This window comes from Protopterus annectens, chromosome 4.part0 (genome assembly GCF_019279795.1).
Source record: "Protopterus annectens isolate FY-2018-M chromosome 4.part0, PAN1.0, whole genome shotgun sequence".
Lineage (NCBI taxonomy): Eukaryota > Metazoa > Chordata > Ceratodontiformes > Protopteridae > Protopterus > Protopterus annectens.
In genome coordinates this window covers 499920774-499940856 of record NC_056733.1, presented here as the reverse complement: position 1 = coordinate 499940856, position 20083 = coordinate 499920774, and the positions used below count along the sequence as shown (strand labels likewise).

The window sequence follows — 20083 nt, the reverse complement described above, 5'->3', positions numbered from 1 at the left end:
TTATATATGACTTTTACAGTATATTGCATTTTAAATATATATATATATATATATATATATATATATATATATATATATATATATATATATTTTGTTTTAATATAAATATTTAGCAAATGAAGTGATATAATATCCTAGTTAAATTGTTTGAATTAATTTAAAACTGCAAATGGTGAAGGGGTTGAGATTGTATTTGTTTTTGGAATAATTAGCATAGAAATTCATTGGAGTGATGTAATCTAATTTAATTTAATTGAAAGAGACTTATTGATCATTGAATATGGTCAGTTGACTATATTAAGTGAAAGATTTTAGTGCTTAAATGACTCTGAAGAAGCCTGGATTTTAAGGCACCTTGTTATTGTGTATGGCAGCCTGTGGGCAATGTTTGGTTCTGTTTGGACAACTAGTGAATTTGAACTAGTGAAATTGTCATCTAAACTGTTGTGGATATAATCGTTCACAACAGGAATAGAAACACTGCTGGGTGAACTTGTTTCTTCTGTTCAAAAGCTTACTGCCTTGTTGCTTAAAGGCAAAGCAAACAAAAGGGCAAATACTACCTTAACAAGCACTCAAGCAGAGTTATTTACCTTGCACACTCCAATGATGCCAGAAAACGGGGAAGAGATGGTTACTGTGGTATAGGATGATCAACATGAGAGTGGGAAGGATTTATCATCTTGGTTCACAACACCTGAAATGATGCTGGCAGAAGGATGACCGGATACTAATTCAACACCATCTTTGCCTTTGCAGATAGAGAAGTTCGACTGACTTTGTAGATGATACCATTCGTTACAGATGGACAATGTGTTTTTAAGTAAATCAATAGCACTTAAACACATCCCAAAAGGCCTACGCTTATGGAAACAACCGATGGCTATTGACAGTTGAACCACCGCATTTTGGGAACTGGTAGCCTTATATTGATAAGGCAGGACTAGAAATGTTGGACATTATCATAAGGAATAATGAGTGTAAGCTGAATCTTTTACAAAATGAATTGTCTATTTTAAACCAAAGTATTACTAATGATTTGTTGTTTAGTGAATACAAGCTTAGCTATTCGAAAGTTCTTACTAATGTAGAAACATTTGTTAAAAAGAATGCTAACACTAAACAGAGAAAATTATTAAGAGATACAGAAGACTATAAAAACAATATCCTTTAGGGACTGGGGAAAGAGATTTTGAATACGACAGGCCAAGTACTGATAGAACTAATAATATATTTACTACCAAACAAGTAGATAGGGGTACATTTGGAAATAACAGTGGCAAAGAGGTACACAACAAAGAGTATGACAGTAGTAATCAAACAAACAAGAATGGGAGAAACCACAACAGAAACAACAGGACACACAACACAAAACAAAAAAAACTACTATGGGAAACAATGGGGGTGGAAGAACCAGGGGAATTGGAATTAGTGCTTCATCCAGTTGAGGAAATAGTTTTTGGTAATGAGTGTTTAACAACCAATGATACAAGCTTTTATGAAAATAATGAAGTAACAGATGGATTACTTTTGAACAATGGGACAGGTTGTAATATGATTACTAAGGATAGTTTTACAATCTATAACTATAGTGATAAAGAGATAACTGAAGCACTATTCAATGTCCTGAGTAAAGGAATGTCTTTTGTTCCAACTTTCCTGTTGGATGTGGCTGACACTATACTAAATATGAAACTTTTTGTGAGAAAGTTACATTTAAAATTAATTTTCCACGACAATATTGGTGAGGGCCACGAGAGGCAATTGAGACGGAAAAGCACATTTATTCTGCCCTATTTGAACAACTTTGCAAAAATGTTTGAATACAAAGACTAAGTTAATAAAGGTGGGGGGTTTGTTTTAATGAGCCAAATAGATTACATTAGCAAGATGGAAGAGATTCTAAATGATACTAATACTTATATGAGAGTCTCTAGACATGAGATAAATCATGCCTATTTTTGGATTGATAGTTTTTATCAGATTCCATGTTACAAGGGATTATTGATCAAAATGATTACAAATTCCTAATGGTGCCTAATCCAGTTATTCCACAAATATTTGGAATTCCAAAGACTAACAAATGTGTGATAGACCCGGACAAAATGGCAAGACCATCAATGGGGAAAGTGGAGCACATTATAAAAGATTCTTGGCACTGTTTAGACAGATTAGGAAAATATCAAAATGAAAGTGATTATTCATTTTTAACAACTGATGTTGTAAATCTGTTTACAGTCATACAAATGATGTTGTAAATGTTTACAGTCATTCTCAGTCTGGTAGAAACTTATGAACAAGATCTATTTAAAGTAGAATTTATGGTTGAACTCATGGACATAGTACTTAGAAACAACTTTTTGTTTTTTGAAGGGGAGTTGTTTCATCATAGTGCAGGAGTAGCAATGGGGGCTAAATGTGCCCCCTTATATGCCAACCTAGTACTTTTGAATTGGGAATCCAAATATATTTTAAATTCAAGATACTGAGTCAAGATTTTGGTTTATAACAGATTTTTGGATGACATCCTAATTCTATGAAAGGGGATGAAACCCAAGCGTATGAATTTGTTGAATACCTAAATACAACAACGGATTTTTTTAGATTTACCAGCATGTGGAAAAGGGATGAAATAGATTATCTAGACATTTATTTGTCAAAAAACAATGAGCTGGGGGCCTTATGGAAAGTTCTATACTTAGGAAACAGACCTATTCCAACACCTTACTTCATTACAATAGTTGCCACCCCCAACAACAAAAATGTAGTGTTATTAAGGGGCAGATGGTAAGAGTTTCAAGATTAACTAGTGATGATGAGGTGTTTAGGAAGGAAATGTATAAATTGATTGGACTGTTTTTGGAGAGAGGGTACCCTATAAAGTTATTAATAAAAATTAAGAAGCAAATTATGTCTAAAAGAACATCTTCATTTAAACCAATTTTAAGATCAGAAGATGATATGCAGATGGCTGTTAAAGAAAATATTAAATCAGACGTATTGATTCTACGTTTTAATCAGCAGACACACAAGGTTACAAAGATGATTGAGAGATGTTGGGACTTATGTCTAGGGGTGAAATTCAATCTAAACTTGGAAATAAACCCTGTATAGTTTTCAGCAAAGGGAAAAACATTAAAAACATCTTGGAAGAACCATGTATTTATAAGGAGAAGGGGAGATATAAATCTTACATGTCCAAATGTGAAAACTGTAGATTATGTAAATACATCAACAACAGACCCTATGTGTGTGTAGGTGACAACAGTGTGGCGCTGAAATGTCCAGGAAGATGCAATTGCAACACAACAATGGTAGTTTAAGTTTGCAACATGCACTTCCTGTCCCGGATTTTATGTGGGAAAAACTATACGCAAACTAAGAGAGAGAATAGGGGAACATATAAGAGCTATTAAAAACCATGATACACATAATGCTCTATATGTTCACAGTACTAGATGTACTAATTTTAGACATTTTATTTTCTTTATAATAGATAGGGCCCTTACAAGAGAGAGAGGAGGTGATGTTAAGACACTAATTGAAGCTAAAGAGTCAAGATGGCAACTACGGTTGAATGCAACAGTACCACCCGGTTTAAATGACTCTGTTTCAAAACCCTTTCTCAAGTTAAAATCAAATGAAATTGTTTGAGAACAAAATTCTTTAAAGAAGATTAATTTTGGTTTACAGAAACATACAATTAATATAAGTAAAGGTACCTACGAAGACTAGGTTAGAGTATTCCAAATGTTATAAAATGAAACATATATAATCATATATATATTTTTAAGATATATGATTTTTACAGTATATTGCATTTTAAATATACATATATATATATATATATATATATATATATATATATATATATATATATATATATATATATATATATAGTTTTAATATAAAAATTGTTTAACAAATGAAGTGATATAATATTCTAGTTAAATTGTATGAATTAATTTAAAACTGCAGATGGTGAAGGGGTTGAGATTGTATTTGGAATAATTAGCATAGAAATTAATTGGAGTGATGTAATCTAATTTAATTTAATTGAAAGAGACTGATTGGTCATTGAATATGGTCAGTTGACTATATTACGTGAAGGATTTTAGTGCTTAAATGACTCTGAAGAAGCCTGGAAGTATTTTACGGCGAAAGCGCTAAGTTATTTAAATTAACATCAAGTTGGAATAAACGGCACCTTTTTTACTTTTGGTTGTGGTCCATTTGTTTAATATTAATATATATTTCAGGCTTCTGTGCATACCTGATTGTCTTTGTGCCTCCTGGTTTTAAATTTAACTTTAAGTGCTTTATACACAAACATAACTTACTTTGTATCTGTTTTACTTTTCTACAAACTTTATTTGCTGAAAAAAGATTTTGTATGGGGTTAGAAGTGTAATGATGCAATACATAGCATCACATATGGATTAATTTCTATTATACAATGCCTATGCCGAACGCACGCGCGATTGCCGCCCCCAGCCAGGCGTCTGCCATTAAAAAAAGGTTTGCTACTAACGAAAACTTATCCGTCGCCTATAAAAACTAAAGTCGCTATGTTAACTAAATAACAAAAAAGCGACGGAAAAGAAAAAAACATAGCGAATCTGATTTTGTTAAAAAGGAGATCTTAACTTTTTTTTTCCTTGTTCATAGCGTTTAAATAAGCTCCATAGCGATCACAGCCTTGTCTTTTTCTTTGTTCTGCCGTTTTTTTATGTTATAAAGTGAGTTTACAGTTTAACATAGCGAACGGAAAATAAGCATTTAAAGTTAACTAAAATATGTTACCCATGTTGCTACGCAAAAACCCATTATACAACAGAAAACTATTAGTGCTTTGCAAAACTGCTTTGCTCTGCTTGTTCTGCCCACGCGTCACATGCGGCTACTACTCAGTACATCAGAACACCACTGAACTGTGCAGAAGGGCAGCAAGGCAGGCATTTAAGATTACCATTTATTTAAGAAAGTAAAAATTATTTTTTTAAAATAATGCAATGGGAGTATTAGTAATGTGGTAATCTGTGTGTGGGAATACCCACAGTTTGTTTTTTGTCGTTTCCTCGGCCCTGGACAAACCCCCAGCAAACCGTAAATCCAGCATTACCCACACCCAGGCGTGGGTTATTGCTATAGTGTTGCAGAGGGTGACCTGAATGTGACCCAAAATATATTGGATCACATTGAAGACACACTTGGTGTAAAGATTAACTGTTTGCTGGGGCAGCGCCTGGGAATGGGTGGTTTAAATAATGGCTCACCCCCCCCCACCCCCCACCCTCACCTCGAGGTAGTCTTCATTCTCTGCTAGGCTACAGTCCTTATCAGAGGTTGGGAAATTTGTCAAAAGCAGATGAAGAAAAGTATATGGAACTGCAGACAGAGATATCACAGCACAGTCACATAAACCTCAATGATATCATTGTAAGTGAGATGTCCCAGCATTTGTACATAAGCTGCAATGATATCTTTGTAACAGAGATGTCAAAGCAAATGTGTATAAACTGCAATTATATCATTGTATAGATGTGTATAAACTGCAATTATATAATTGTAACAGAGATGTCATAGCACATGAGCATAAAACTGCAGTAATATAATTGTAACAGAGATGTCACAGCATGTGTCCATAAACTGCAATGATATATTTGTATCAGAGATGTCAAACCACGTGCACATGAACTGTAGTGATATCATCATAAAAGAGATGTCACAGCACATGCACATAAACTGTTATGATAACAGTGTAACAGAGATGACACAGCATGTGCGCATAAACTACAGTGATATCATTGTAACAGAGATGTCACAGCACTTCTGCATAAACCTCAGTGATATCATTGTAAGTAACATGTCCCAGGACATATGCATAAGCTGCAATGATATCTTTGTAACAGAGATGCCACAGCAAATGTGCATAAATTGCAATTATATCATTGTAACAGAGATGTCACAGCACATGATCATAAACTACAATGATATTATTGTAACAGAGATGTCACAGCATGTTTCATAGTTTCATAGTTTGGTACTAGGCTATCTGCCCTGGGGCATTTATAAGCCTAGCCATAGTGATGTGGCTTTCGCCACCCCATGTAATGGTACAAAAGTGAACAGAATAGATTTAGAATACTGTGCCTCTGTCTAGTAGTGACACAGTGAAGACCCCCTTACATAATAGAATTAGTTTACTGTGCCTCTGTCTAGTAGTGACACAGAGATGACCCCCTGGGTAAACCTACAATCTCCCATCCACCCGTCAAGATTTCTCTTGAAGAGAGTCAGTGAGGGGCTCTGCCTAACATAAACTGGGATTCTGTTCCAGAGTATGGGAAGCCTCTGAGTTATGAATCTGTCCCTCCAGCATGTCCTATTCATATTTGTGCTGAGGTTCAAATCTTTAGCTCTCGTGGTTCTGATAGATTTGGATTTTGTGAGGTGGAGCATGTCCATCAATTCCTGGTTGGACATGGCCTTGTACGTCAGGCACAGATCACCTCTGAGTAGGTGGTATGCTACTGAATAGAGCTGGAGTTTCTTTAGTCTGGCAGCATATGACATATGTTTGAGACCCTTGATCCTCTTGGTGAGGTACTTTTGGGGTCTCTCCAGCCACTGCAAGTGCTGGGTGAGGTACACACCAAATGGGGCATTGTACTCAATCATGGGCCTGATAAGGGAGGAGTACAGGGGCACAATGACCTCATTTGATCTGGATGTGAATCCCTTCATGATAAGGTGGGCAAGGTAGAAAGTCTTTCTAACCACTTTGGCAACGTGGGTGTCAAATGAGAGGTCACTATCGACTTGGGTCCCCAGGTCTCTGATTACTTTTTCTGTACTCAGTGGGTTACCGCCTATGTGATAATTTGTGGGCACTTTGTTTTTTCCAAAGGGGATGACTATACATTTTTTGGCATTTAGTTTAAGGCCATGACTCCGGCACCAGTTGTCCATTTCAGTGAGGCCTTTCTGTAGGATGTATGTGTCAGCTGGTGTATCGACTATGGCGCCTAGTTTGCAGTCATCTGCGAACTTTGTCAGCCACAACCCTCCCATGTTTGCTTTCACATCTGAAAAATAAATGCTGAACAAGAGGGGTCCCAGGACAGAGCCCTGTGGGACACCACTTGTCACTGGCTTTGAGTCTGACATGGCTCCAATGATTTTGACTTTATGGGTTCTATCCTTTAGCCAGTTTGCCACCCATCTTGTGACATATGGATTTACATTTAAGCTGTTGAGCTTGTCTATGATGCCAGAGTGGGGTATTGTGTCGAAAGCTTTAGCCAAGTCCAGGTAGGCTGTATGTACTGCTTTGCCCTCATTAATGGCTCTAGTGACTGTTTCAAAAAAGTAAACCAGGTTTAAAAGGCAGGATCTGCCTTTTACAAAGCCGAACTGGGTGGGATCAAGTGTCTGTAAGTCCCCAATGTCTCTGTTTATGAGTTCCATAATGATTCTTTCCGTACCTTTGCAGACCAGGCTGGTTAAGCTTATGGGGCGGTAGTTACCAGGGTCAGTAGAGGTGCCTCGTTTGTGGAGTGAGACTACTGTTGCTGTACGCCAGTTTTCAGGTACATATCCTGTAGTAAGGCTAAGGTTAAATAGCATTTTTATGTGCGGGTTTAGCTCCCCTTGGAGTTCACGTAGCACGCAACCTGGGATACCGTCGGGTCCCATTGATGCTGTGTTTTTAGCTTTGCTGAGGGCGGTTCTCACCTGGACATCTGAGGTGACAGGGAGATTACAGTCAGCTGGGATAAGTATTTCTTCTTTTGGGGTTGAGGGAGGGGAGAAATTTGCACTGAACCTGTCTGCTAGAATGTTGGCAATACCTGTGGGTTCAGTGTATTTTTTTGTCATTGTGAACTAACTCTGAACATATCTGAGGGTTACCGCCCAGGTTTCTAACATAGCTGAAGAAGGCCTTGTGGTTATCTTTAGTGTCCATAGCGATTTTTCTCTCAAAGTTGGCCTTGGATGTTTTTATGAGAGAATGTAGCTTTCTACTAGTGCTGATCAGAGATGCCTTCTCTTTATGGGATTTTGCTCTGTCGTGCAGTAGCTTCCTTCTTTTGTTATACAATTTGTTTATAGCTGGGGTCCACCAGACAAGACGCATGCCCTTGGTGGAGAGGGTCTTGGTTTTATTTGGGATTGCATGATCCATGCATTCTTGGAGATGTCCGTAGAAAGCATTTGTGAAGGATTCTGCATTGTGGGATGTGGTTTCCACTGTCCCAGTGGGCTTAAAGAATACCATCTCAGTTTTAAGAAGTGTAAAGTTGGCTTTTGAGAAGTGTTTCACTGTAGTCTTTTGTGTTGGGGGTGGAGGTAGGATATGTATATCTAGGGTGATTAGTTTGTGGTCAGACCTCACTAATGAAGGGTATACTTCCGGTGTGGAGCACTTTGCCCTTATGTTTGTGATGATCAGGTCTAGTATATTATCTCCCCTTGTGGGAAAGGTGACTAGCTGTTCCATTGCGTTTGAATTTATGAATTCCAGGAACCTTTGGGCTAGGGTTTTGGGCTAGAATAATGCACCTAGTCTATGTTAGGGTAGTTGAAGTCTCCCAATATGATGGTGTTTGGTGAGACATTCATATCCTCCAATGTCTTCAGGAAGGCTGAGTGGGGTTCCTGAGATTGGGAGGGTGGTCTGTAACATGCTACCAGTTGTATAGCAGTTTTGCCTATGGTTAGTTGCACCTGGATGGTCTCTGATGCTTCATGTGTTGCCACTAACCTGGAGGTGTGGGTGTCCTTGATGAATATGGACACTCCCCCTCCCTTTTTGGTTTGGCCCGAGTTTTGGGGCCAAAAAGCATGATACGAGGTATAGCCTGGTAGTGCTGGGGTGCTCTCAGGAGCCTTGAACCAGGTTTCTGTTACTGCACAGACATCGATGTCTTCCATACTGAGGAGTGCTTCGAGACCCTGCATCTTGAGATTTAGACTTCTGGTGTTGAGCAGCATTACCCTTAATTTTTTTCCATTTTTGTTTTCTAAGGAGGTGTGTTTGTCTTTTGAGCCTTGCCTAAAAAAGGCACTATGGGGGAGGCAAGAGCCTTAGCCAATATCCGGAAGCCCAGTGGTGACAGATGCAAGCCGTCCCTTGTGAAGCAGCGTGGCTTGTCCAGCATGTCATCCCAAGCAGACAGACATTGGATCCCCCTAGAATGACACCAGTATTTGAGCCAATTATTAAAGCTAGTCATCTTGTCTTTGTATTGTGGCATCATTCTTGGTGAGGGCAAGATGCTGCTCAGGGTCAGGGTCATACCAGCCTGGGCTACATAATCAGAGAGCTCCTCTATTTCTCTTTTCATGTAGTCCAGGGAGGTACGTCTCAGGTCATTCACGCCGGCATGGACAATGACAGAGTAATATTTGTACTTGCTTTGGAGTGACCTGAGTGCGTGTGTTATGTGGCGGATCCTAGCTCCCGATAAGCAGCTCACCGTTACCCTCTCCTTGTTCAGCCTGGTAAGCAGAACGTCAGTGTGTCTGACTATAGAGTCACCTATTACTAGTGTATCAGGCATGGTGTTTGGCCTTAAGGGCTGTGATTGTTTGACCCACTGATTTATTGAAGTATGTGATGCATGTGTTATGTTTTGAGGTGGTGGATTTTTGGGTGTCTGCTTTGGGAGCCTCTGTTGTTTTGGTAAGTTTTTTGTTAGAGCCTCCAAGTATGTCTTTGTGTTTTTATGTGTTTGGTTTGCAGTTGTGGTAGGTCTATGTGGGACTGGGCTTGGTGTGTGTGTGGTTACCTTCTCCTCCTGTCTGGTCTTGCCAGTCCTGAGTTGAGAGAGTTCAGCCTCCAGTTTGGCTATATAGTTGCATCACTCACATGTATTTGTATTTGTTGGGAGGAAGGAGGGTTGTCTGTGCACATGAGACAATTGTAGCATTGTCTCAAAATTCCCAGATTTACCAGCTGAACCGGAGAGGATGCCAGCAATCTACCACTCGAATGCTAGGATATTATAAGGGAGGGCTGTGCCTTTAAGGGAAGTGAGTACTCACAGGGAAGGTAGGTGGATGTAGTGCTTACTTTAGTTAGCGAGTGCTTACTTAGAAGAGATATTTTGAGAACAAGTGCTAGGCTTATAATAAAGCGATTAGACTAGGTTATTATAAGAGTACAGCTTTCCTAGGGGAAAATTTGAAGAGCAGACTTGGCGGAGCCAGAAAAAGTTTAACCTTGTTTAACCCGCACAACCGTGCAAAGCCGTGCAAATGCGGATTTTAAACAGGGAACTTCAAAACAGCTAGAAATGGTCCAAAACAACCAATTACTACAAGCTCTTGTGCTGAGGTCACTCCTTCAGGGACAGATAGGCTGCTCAAGGCTCCTCACTCCCACTGGTGAGCAAAGAAATTTCCTTCTATCCAAGTAAGGCAATGGACACCACAGGAACTACACCACAGCCCAGAATACAGCAAAGCCTGTATACTGGTCTAAACTAGTCGAGTTGAGGCTGGAAAACAAGGATATATATTTTTTTTTTTTTTGAGACAGAAAGCACACAGAAATGCAGGAAACAATAATAAATCAGTTACACAGGCTAGCACACTTTAGTGGGCAGCCTCAACAGTTAAATTAACAAACAAACAAACAACTTTCGACCAATTTTCGACTAAATGAAACTTTAAGTGCAAATAATATATAATGCAACAAACAGTTAAAAAACAGTTTAAGCTTGTTCAAGGTAAGCAAGAGAAGGTATTTCAGGTAAAAAAACAGCAAAACATGCTTAAATCAGGAAAGTAGTCGCTTTTCTCAGTTCTCTGCTGCTAGCACCACTCTGCAGGACCACGAGGAGCTGTTGCTGAGTAGTATAGCCAGAAAAAAATGCTCAGAGGTGGATTTTAAACAGGGAACTTCAAAAGAGCTAGAAATGGTCCAAAACAACCAATTACTACAAGCTCTTGTGCTGAGGTCACTCCTTCAGGGACAGATAGGCTGCTCAAGGCTCCCCACTCCCACTGGTGAGCAAAGAAACTTCCTTCTATCCAAGTAAGGCGATGCACACCACAGGAACTACACCACAGCCCAGAATACAGCAAAGCCTGTATATTGGTCTAAACTAGTCGAGGAGAGGCGGGAAAACAAGGATATTTTTTTTTTTGTTTTTGAGACAGAAAGCACACAGAAATGCAGGAAACAGTAATGCATCAGTTACACAGGCTAGCACACTTTAGTGGGTAGTCTCAACAGTTAAATTAACAAACAAACAACTTTCGACCAATTTTCGACTAAATTAAACTTTAAGTGCAGATAATATATAATGCAACAAATAGTTAAAAAAACAGTTTAAGCTTGTTCAAGGTAAGCAAGAGAAGGTATTTCAGGTAAAAACAGCAAAAAATACTTAAATCAGGAAAGTAGTCGCTTTTCTCAGTTCTCTGCTGCTAGGACCACTCTGCAGGACCATGAGGAGCTGTTGCTGAGTAGTATAGCCAGAAAAAAAATGCTCAGAGGCGGATTTTAAACAGGGAACTTCAAAAGAGCTAGAAATGGTCCAAAACAACCAATTACTACAAGCTCTTGTGCTGAGGTCACTCCTTCAGGGACAGATAGGCTGCTCAAGGCTCCCCACTCCCACTGGTGAGCAAAGAAACTTCCTTCTATCCAAGTAAGGCAATGGACACCACAGGAACTACACCACAGTCCAGAATACAGCAAAGCCTGTATACTGGTCTAAACTAGTCGAGGAGAGGCGGGAAAACAAGGATTTTTTTTTGTTTTTTTTGTTTTTGAGATAGAAAGCACACAGAAATGCAAGAAACAGTAATACATCAGTTACACAGGCTAGCACACTTTAGTGGGCAGCCTCAACAGTTAAATTAACAAACAAACAACTTTCGACCAATTTTCGACTAAATGAAACTTTAAGTGCAAATAATATATAATGCAACAAACAGTTAAAAAAACTACTTAAATCAGGAAAGTAGTCACTTTTCTCAGTTCTCTGCTGCTAGGACCACTCTGCAGGACCACGAGGAGCTGTTGCTGAGTAGTATAGCCATATACTGCAATGATTTATTTGTAACAGAGATGTCAAACCATGTACGCATGAACTGTAGTGATATCATAACAGAGATGTCACAGCACATGCAAATAAACTATAATGATAACATTGTAGCATAGGTGATGCAGTTTGTGTACAGAAATTTCAATGACATCACTGTAACAGAGATCATCCTTTATTCTTTATCACTTTAACAACAGCTGATTTGCAGTTTGGTCATCATCCAAACAATCATGAGGATTTTCTGTTTTATGTTCTTAATTCCTCTTCTGGTAGCTGAAGTACTGTCTCTCAGATGCAAGGACCTGCTATGTCTTCCTCCATGAATGGATGCATTCCTGCACATGCTCTAGAAAGGCTGCCAAGCAGATGTGACTTGACAAATTCAAGCACATGTTCCTGGCTCATACATTGCATGTCATGAACTTCATTCTCTACCAGTAGCTTCCAGCACTGTGGTGGACTGGTCTACTTCACTCACTCCATTAACTTCAAACCGGTGCTAGCCACTCACTCACACCCAGTGTCACTGGCTGCTGTAATGCCTGCAGCAGCTAATCAGTTCTTGGTTGCATGAGGTCACAGTCTGAGCTTTTTCCTTCCCTGCCAGAGAGCTAACTTGCATGACAAGTATTCTTGACTGCCTTAAGATACTGTTAAACTGGATAAAGATGCTGATTCTTAATTTCATATCTTACACATGGTGCATGGCAGGAATACAAATATCTATCTTTGCTTCCTTTCAAGTGGATTCAATATTCAAAATTCCCTCAGTGTCTCTCAAATTCCTCTTCTGTTCCTTTTCTGTCCCAAGACTCGATGAATGCTTCCATGCAGTATTCCATGTGTCTGAAAACCTTTATTTGAAGGCAACTTTTTACAAATCCATGGAACAGTTGATCCCTTAAAGTCTCCTGCCTGTGTATACTTCTTCTCTATCCATTTCTCTTTAAACAAAAATACTTTCAAAGTCCTAAGCCAAACCAACACTGCTATGGAAGTGGTCCCTTCTGCAAAACTTCTTGGCATTACCATAGATGAATACCTTAAATTCAATATCCACATACAACAAAACATAAAGAAAACCCACCAAAAGTTAGGTATGCTCTACAGGAATAACCGCTTTCTCTCCAACTCCTCTAGGCATAACTTGGGAATTACCTACCTTCTACCCTCTCTGCTATATGGAGCCCCTCTTCTAACCAATCTGTCTGCTTCCAACACCTCAAAACTTGAAATTTGTTATAATAAGATCTCTAAATTTGCCACTAAATCCAAAACCTCAACTCACCACTGCCTTACCCTACAATCTCTGAAATGGCTAGAACTCCCCAACCACCTAGACTATCTCCAACTAACCACCGCTCAAAAATTAATATTCTACCCAAATAAATGCCCAGCCTTAACAAACATCCTTCCACCATACATCCCAAATCGATCTCTGAGATCTGAACACCAAAACCTAATCTCCATCCATAAACCCAAACATCCCGCTGGCCAGCTTCTACTCTCCTTCTCTCTCGGTAAGAAATGGAACTTTCTCCCTCCCTCACTTAGGACTATACCTAACCCAGAATCCTTCAAGACCCAACTGCTCTTATACCTGTCATCCAAATGGAAATGTTCCAGCTTTCACCCTACATAAATTCTAGGGAATTTTCCCCACTGAGCTCTCTATACTCCTTGCTCCACTCTACCCTCAAGCTTTTATTTCTATTCTCCCAAAATAGACTTAGCTGACTGTCACAGATTAATCAATTTCTCACTTGACTCCAAGTATGTAAATATTGTAAATATCAGTATTGCCATTGTAAAAAAAAAAAAAAAAAAAAAAAAAGTGGACTCTATCTGTTAACTGTCTCATGATGTACATTTTATGCATTTGCATTTCCTGATTGTATGAATTTTACACTTGTATTTACCTTCAACACTATGTAACCCTTATTGTATTGTATTGCTTATGGAGCTTTTCTCCCCGGGCCTCCACTGAAAATGGGTACTTCATGGCCCAGTGGACTTCCCCGGTAATCAAACTGAAATAAATAAATAAATACATTTTCAGCCTGAGCCCTACCACCCCCACACCCCTCAGCATAATCTTGTAAATAGATACTATGCTTCCTTTATCTCTTCTGATTTCTAGAGAAGAGTGCCACCTCCGCTAACTTCAGGAAATACCCTTTTCACTTCAGCCCACAGTGCCCAGTACCAATGGGGTCAATTCCATTGCAGAAAAGCCTGCTAAACAACAGTTAAACTATAATTCTCTAGTAGCTTGTCAGCCAATAGAGAAATGAGCAACAAAAAATGAAAGAGTCTAGTTCATATAAGAAATCTGCATGTTGCTTTCCTTGCAGTAAACAGCTAATTTCATTTTGGTTGAAAGACAGTTTTTATTTACTTGGACCTCTGTAAAGAAAATCTAATTAATCCCAGTGCTTACACAACCTGAAAGTCCACTGCTACTGCGCATACAATTGCTAGTTAGGTTACGTCCATATGAAATAAAGGAAACTATTACAATATAACAGATATTTATGCATTTAGCAGAAGTTAACATTAAGCATTTGAAGAGTTTGTATGCATGGGTTTGTTAAATAGATAAATAGATGTTGAGATAGGTGCTTAGAGATTCAAAGAATGGAGGTGAGGGAAGGAACTAGGTAGGGCAGAAAACATTAATATTGTATCCTCCTGAATGACTTTCAAATACAACTTCTTATCTTATTCTACTATACCTGTTTTTTTGACAAATCTCTCACTACAATTTTTTCCTATACCCCTCAGAATATTTATCACCTCAACCTCCCTAACCTTCTCACTATAATACCCTCCTATATCTCTTTCAATTCCTATCCACATTTACCTTCTTACCTTCACTTCCTCTCCTTCAAAAATCCCTTACTTCTACTACTATCTTTATACAACCATTTTCTCTTCCCGGTGTCTTATTTTCCTTCTACTCTTATACACTCAAAGCAAAATTAATATATTTTGTCTTTTGTAGAATACTAAACTTGCTCTGCCAGTAATACCCATCTCAAAACAAGAATTTTAGATTGAACTTCTATAATTTGCTGCAAATGTTATTTATCTTCATAGAATCATAGGAAGTTACTAGTCTATTGGCCAAGAGGCCCTTACAAGCTTAGTCAAGAATTTAGCCCATGTTTCAACAAGTCAGAACTGTATGCCACTGTCCAGCAGGAACACAGGTGGAATCCCAGGGGTGTATTTTCTGTTCCCCATCCAGTTATCCAGGTTGCACTTAAAAAGGGTTAATGAGGAACTCTGCTTGACATGGGGAGGGAGTCTATGCCACAAAAGGAGGAGTCTCTGGCACACAAATTTGTCCTGCCAACAAGTCCTATTGATGTTACAGACCAGGTTGAGGTCACTCGTGCGGATTACTCAAGTGGAGCTTGACTTGCGGACAAGCAGAAGTCCCATCAAGGCAGGGTATGAGATTGCTTTGCATGCCAGACAGAAGTCACCTTTGAGGAGTCTGTAGGAGACTGAGTAGAGGGACAGGGCTTTTAGCCTATCTGTGCAGGATACATGTTCCTGGTGAGGAATCTCTGTGGTCTCTCCACCTGCTACATGTGCTTTGTGAGGTGCATGCTGAAAGTGGCATTGTACTCAGTAATGGGTCTTATAAGAGAAGAATAAAGGGATGTTATGACCACCTTGTCCCTGGATGAGATGACCTTACTAATGAGGTGGAACATGTGGAAAGCATGACATTCATGACAATTATATTATGTCTAGAGATATATGTCTGCTAATGTTAACTGTAAAAACCACTAATGTTTGAATGTGTATTAGAACCTATATAATATTTAGCTATAACTGTTAGAGGATATCCAGATTCTTTAGTAAAAGATATCATGTTTGAAGTACAGATCAAAAGAGAAACAGGACACTTTAGGCCCCTTTTGGGAGGGGGAACATTACAAATAAAACAAAAGGTCAATACAGGTAATACGCCCCCTATTAATTTTCTCTTCACATATTGTACGGATTTTGATATAATTAAGGACATTATTTGCAAGAATTTGAATATTCTTTTGGAGGACCAGGCATTGGTTAAAGTGGTGGGACAACATCCAACATTCACATATAAACGAGGGGTAAATTTAAAGAACCTTGTTGAAAAGACCATAGTTAAAACTAAAGTGAATGGTATGGGTATGGCTAAATGCGGTAGGTGCCCCCAGTGAAAATATATTTTACCTGGTAAAAAAAACTAACATTAATGGTAGAACTTATTTTATCAATGATAAGCACAATTGTGAAACTAAAGGAGTAGTGTATGTTGCCTTGTGTAAGAAATGTACCTCCTTTTATATTGGCAAAACGGAGAGGTCATTAAAGAAAAGAATCGATGAACATCTGTATGCCATAGGAAGAAAGGACTTGACTAATGCACTTGCAAAGCACACTTGTGAACATCCCGAGCACTCTTTCCTGTTTACAGTAGTTCACCAGGTTAAAACTCATATTAGGGGTGGTCCATGGCAATTATGGCTGGAAGAACAGGAGTTTTTTTGGCAAATTAGAACATTTGCACACTTACCCCCAGGTTTAAATGAGTATGCTTCTATAAAATGCATTCTCAAATTAAAAGCACTGAAGAGATGAGTTTGTTATTACAATTATATTTAAATTTATACCATGAACTGAGATATATATATATATATATATATATATATATATGGTCACAATAATTTTTGGTTCCTTTTTATGTCACAAATGTTGTCATTATTAAGTGACTTATTTATTGGTTATACTGGGTATTTTATATATATTTATATTTATATATTCCTAGGAGTTCCGTATGTTAGTTTAGTGTTTTTGACTAAATAATTGATATATTTGATATATTTGATATATTTGATTTATTTGACATACTTCATAGATCTGAAGCTTATATGATGTTCATTTAGAAAATATATTTTGTATGTTTTAGTTAGTAGAAATGTAAAAAACTGTTTGTGTTAACAGGTATTAGCCCTTTAAAATCCAGGCTTGAAGTTGGTTAAGTGGTTAATTAATTTTATTGTTTTAATTAGTACATGAATTTCATATATAAGGTCTTGCTGTGAGTAAGTTACTGTTTTAGTCTGAAGAAGGCTGAGGAATATCCTTAGCCGAAAGCACTTATGTTAAATAAACAGCCCGTGCTTTTGCTGAACTTGTCCGCTTCCACTTTCTTTTGGAGTTTTCCTGGTTATAACTGTTAAATCCTTTATGTCTACATTGCTTTTTGGAGCTTTTCTCCCCTGACCTCCACTGAAAATGGGCTTCTGACCCAGTCGGACTTTCCTTGTCACCAAATGTCAATAGCTAAATAGATTAAGAGGTGGGTTATTAAGCAGTTCAGGTTCAAAGACAATTTTATATAGCTATATCTATATTTATATGGGTCTATGTTGAATCGCTGAAATGACATTTCAGCGAAATCCAGTTGGCCAACTCCACTTCTCCAAAATTCTATTACAACAAAACCACGGACTGCCAAAATCCTTTCCCACCATGTAAAAAACCTAAATTCACCAAAGTTAAACCCACCCAGGAGGGGGGCTTCACTCCCCTTACCCCCTTACTTAAATATACCAACTCTGAGATCACACTACACTGAAGAAAGGGCAAAGTTCACAATGGTAGCCAAGTGGTTCTTTTCACAGGTAAAGGATTTCAGCAGTCTGTGGTTTCATTGTAAAACCACCAGCAAAACAAAGTCAACAATGTGGGGAGCTATGCCCCCCACACCCCCTTAATAAATGGCCCGCAGGGATTGGGATTTTTCTAAGTGAAGCATGTCCAACAGCTCTGAGTTTGACATGGCTTTGTATGTTAGGCAGAGATCTCCTCTGAGTAGGCGATATGCGACAGAGTAGAGCTGGAGTTTCTTAAGGCGATCTGCATAGGGCATATGTTTAAGGCCGGTGATCTTCTTTGTGAGGTATTTCTGCAGTCTTTCCAGTTGCTGCAAATGTCTTGTGAGGTACATCCCAAATGGGGCATTGTACTCTATAATGGGTCTAATGAGGGCTGAGTAGATGGGGACAATGACCTCTTTTTTTCTGGATGAGAAACATTTTGTGATGAAGTGTGCCACATAGAAGGACTTCCTGACCACTGTGACTGTGTGGTTGTCAAAGGAGAGGCTGCTGTCAACCTGTGTCCCTAGGTAGCGTATCATACTTTTGGTGTTGAGTGGACTACTGCCTATGTGGTAATTCATTGGCACAGGGTTTTCCCCAAAGGGGATAACCATGCATTTTGTGGCGTTGAGCTTAAGGCTGTGGCTTTGACACCAGGCATCTGTCCAGTGTTGCCAACTGTCAGAGACGAAAATGCACTAGGCTTTCCTCCCTTGCCTCCCCTTCCCCCAGACCAGTTGCAACAGTCTATTGAACTTTTAAACCATACATATTGCTTGTTAGAAAAAATATAATATAAATGCTTACAATCTATATGAAATAATACAGTCTATTACTGCTCCAGAATTACACACACACACACATATATATATGCATATATACACACACACACACACACACATATATATATATATATATATATATATATATATATATATATATATATACATACCATAATTTTCAACATCCAGTCAGATTCCCTTTGCAAAACACCAGCCCATGTCTAATAATCATTAATATTATGCTTCATCCAGTGGTGGTTTTGGTTTCTACCAATGAATCTAACCACGTATATTCAACTAAGGAAGGTCCTAATGCCCAGAGTAAATCGGTTCTACAGGAAGTTACACTGACAAAGATTATTATTAAGTAATAAGGGAAAAAACAATTCCTCAGTCAGTAGTCACAGTATCGTAAAATGAACCCACTTCAAGAAAGTCAGCGCAAACCACTATGACTGCACATTCACTGTAAGTGACTGAAATACTACCAGAATAATTAACTGACAATAAAAGCAATGCATCCAGCCTCATACACCACTGCCAATAAACAACTTATACTTAAAACTGCCACTTTCAAGTGGACGCCATTTCCATATTTTATCAAGTTGTTTTTCTTACCAAAAGTACAACAACAGCCTCTGCCCGCCTTCCCCCCTAAAACATGCATCACATAATGCGATGTGCAGTAGGTGCAGATACAATTAACTCGTTAAGATGCCGAAATACATCCTAAGACCAGTATCCGCTAAAATCAGTCTATGCCATTTCAACTCTCGGTCGTCTCCAGACTAGAATGACCCAAAACAAGGACGCCAGCATTCATACTTTTAACTTTGAGTAAATTAAAACTATGTGAACCTTTATTCAAAGAATACAACTTTGATACTTTCATTTGCTAAATAAAACCTATTACCGTACCTTCCTAAATGGGCAGTTTTAGTCGCACTACAATAAAACTTTGAGACAAAGTTAGTAATACTTGATGTATACCACTGATTGTTGGAGAAATGTATAGGCTACGAAAGCATCATGAATAAAATTATTACTCCCTCAACAGAAACATTAAAGTCTGTAGCAATGCATAACTAACCCGGCAACAACCATCTCCTTAACACCCACATTTACTAACAGAACACTTACCTGTAGCACAGTCACAAGCTTTAGGATCCATCACCACTCTTTCCAACAACAAAACAACTTCAAAAACTACCGACACACACTGACTAGCAGTAGAATTCCCTCTGTATCCTAATGATTAGGAGTGTATGTGTACGCACTGAGAGTGGTTGTTACTGATTGGTTGCCATAAACCCCACGGCATGCTAATGTTTCAAGGATCTGCACTGTCATGCAATTTGATTTGCATTTTCAAACTTGGAACTAGGAAGTGGTTGTAGGGTGGCAGCCATGGAACGACAACAAGAGGCAGTTCATTGGGTGGGTGGGGCAGAGCTGGTACCGGGTTATGCTTTGGGACTGTATAACTGTGTAAGTTAGGCATACACAAGAAGACAACAAAAACCTTCATGTTTTTAACATCATGCCATCGCCAGGATCAATGAAAATGTGCTAGATT

At 38.6% G+C, this 20083-nt stretch overlaps 1 long non-coding RNA gene across 1 annotated transcript in view; it reads right to left on the bottom strand.

The window, feature by feature from the left end:
* The window catches only part of LOC122800128, a 924001-nt gene extending 904153 nt beyond the window's left edge, over window positions 1-19848 (bottom strand). Inside the window, exon 1 of the long non-coding RNA XR_006364536.1 lies at window positions 19648-19848. This is a non-coding gene — a long non-coding RNA (uncharacterized LOC122800128). The remainder of the gene's footprint in view (window positions 1-19647) is intronic.
* Between the last annotated feature and the right edge of the window lie 235 nt (window positions 19849-20083).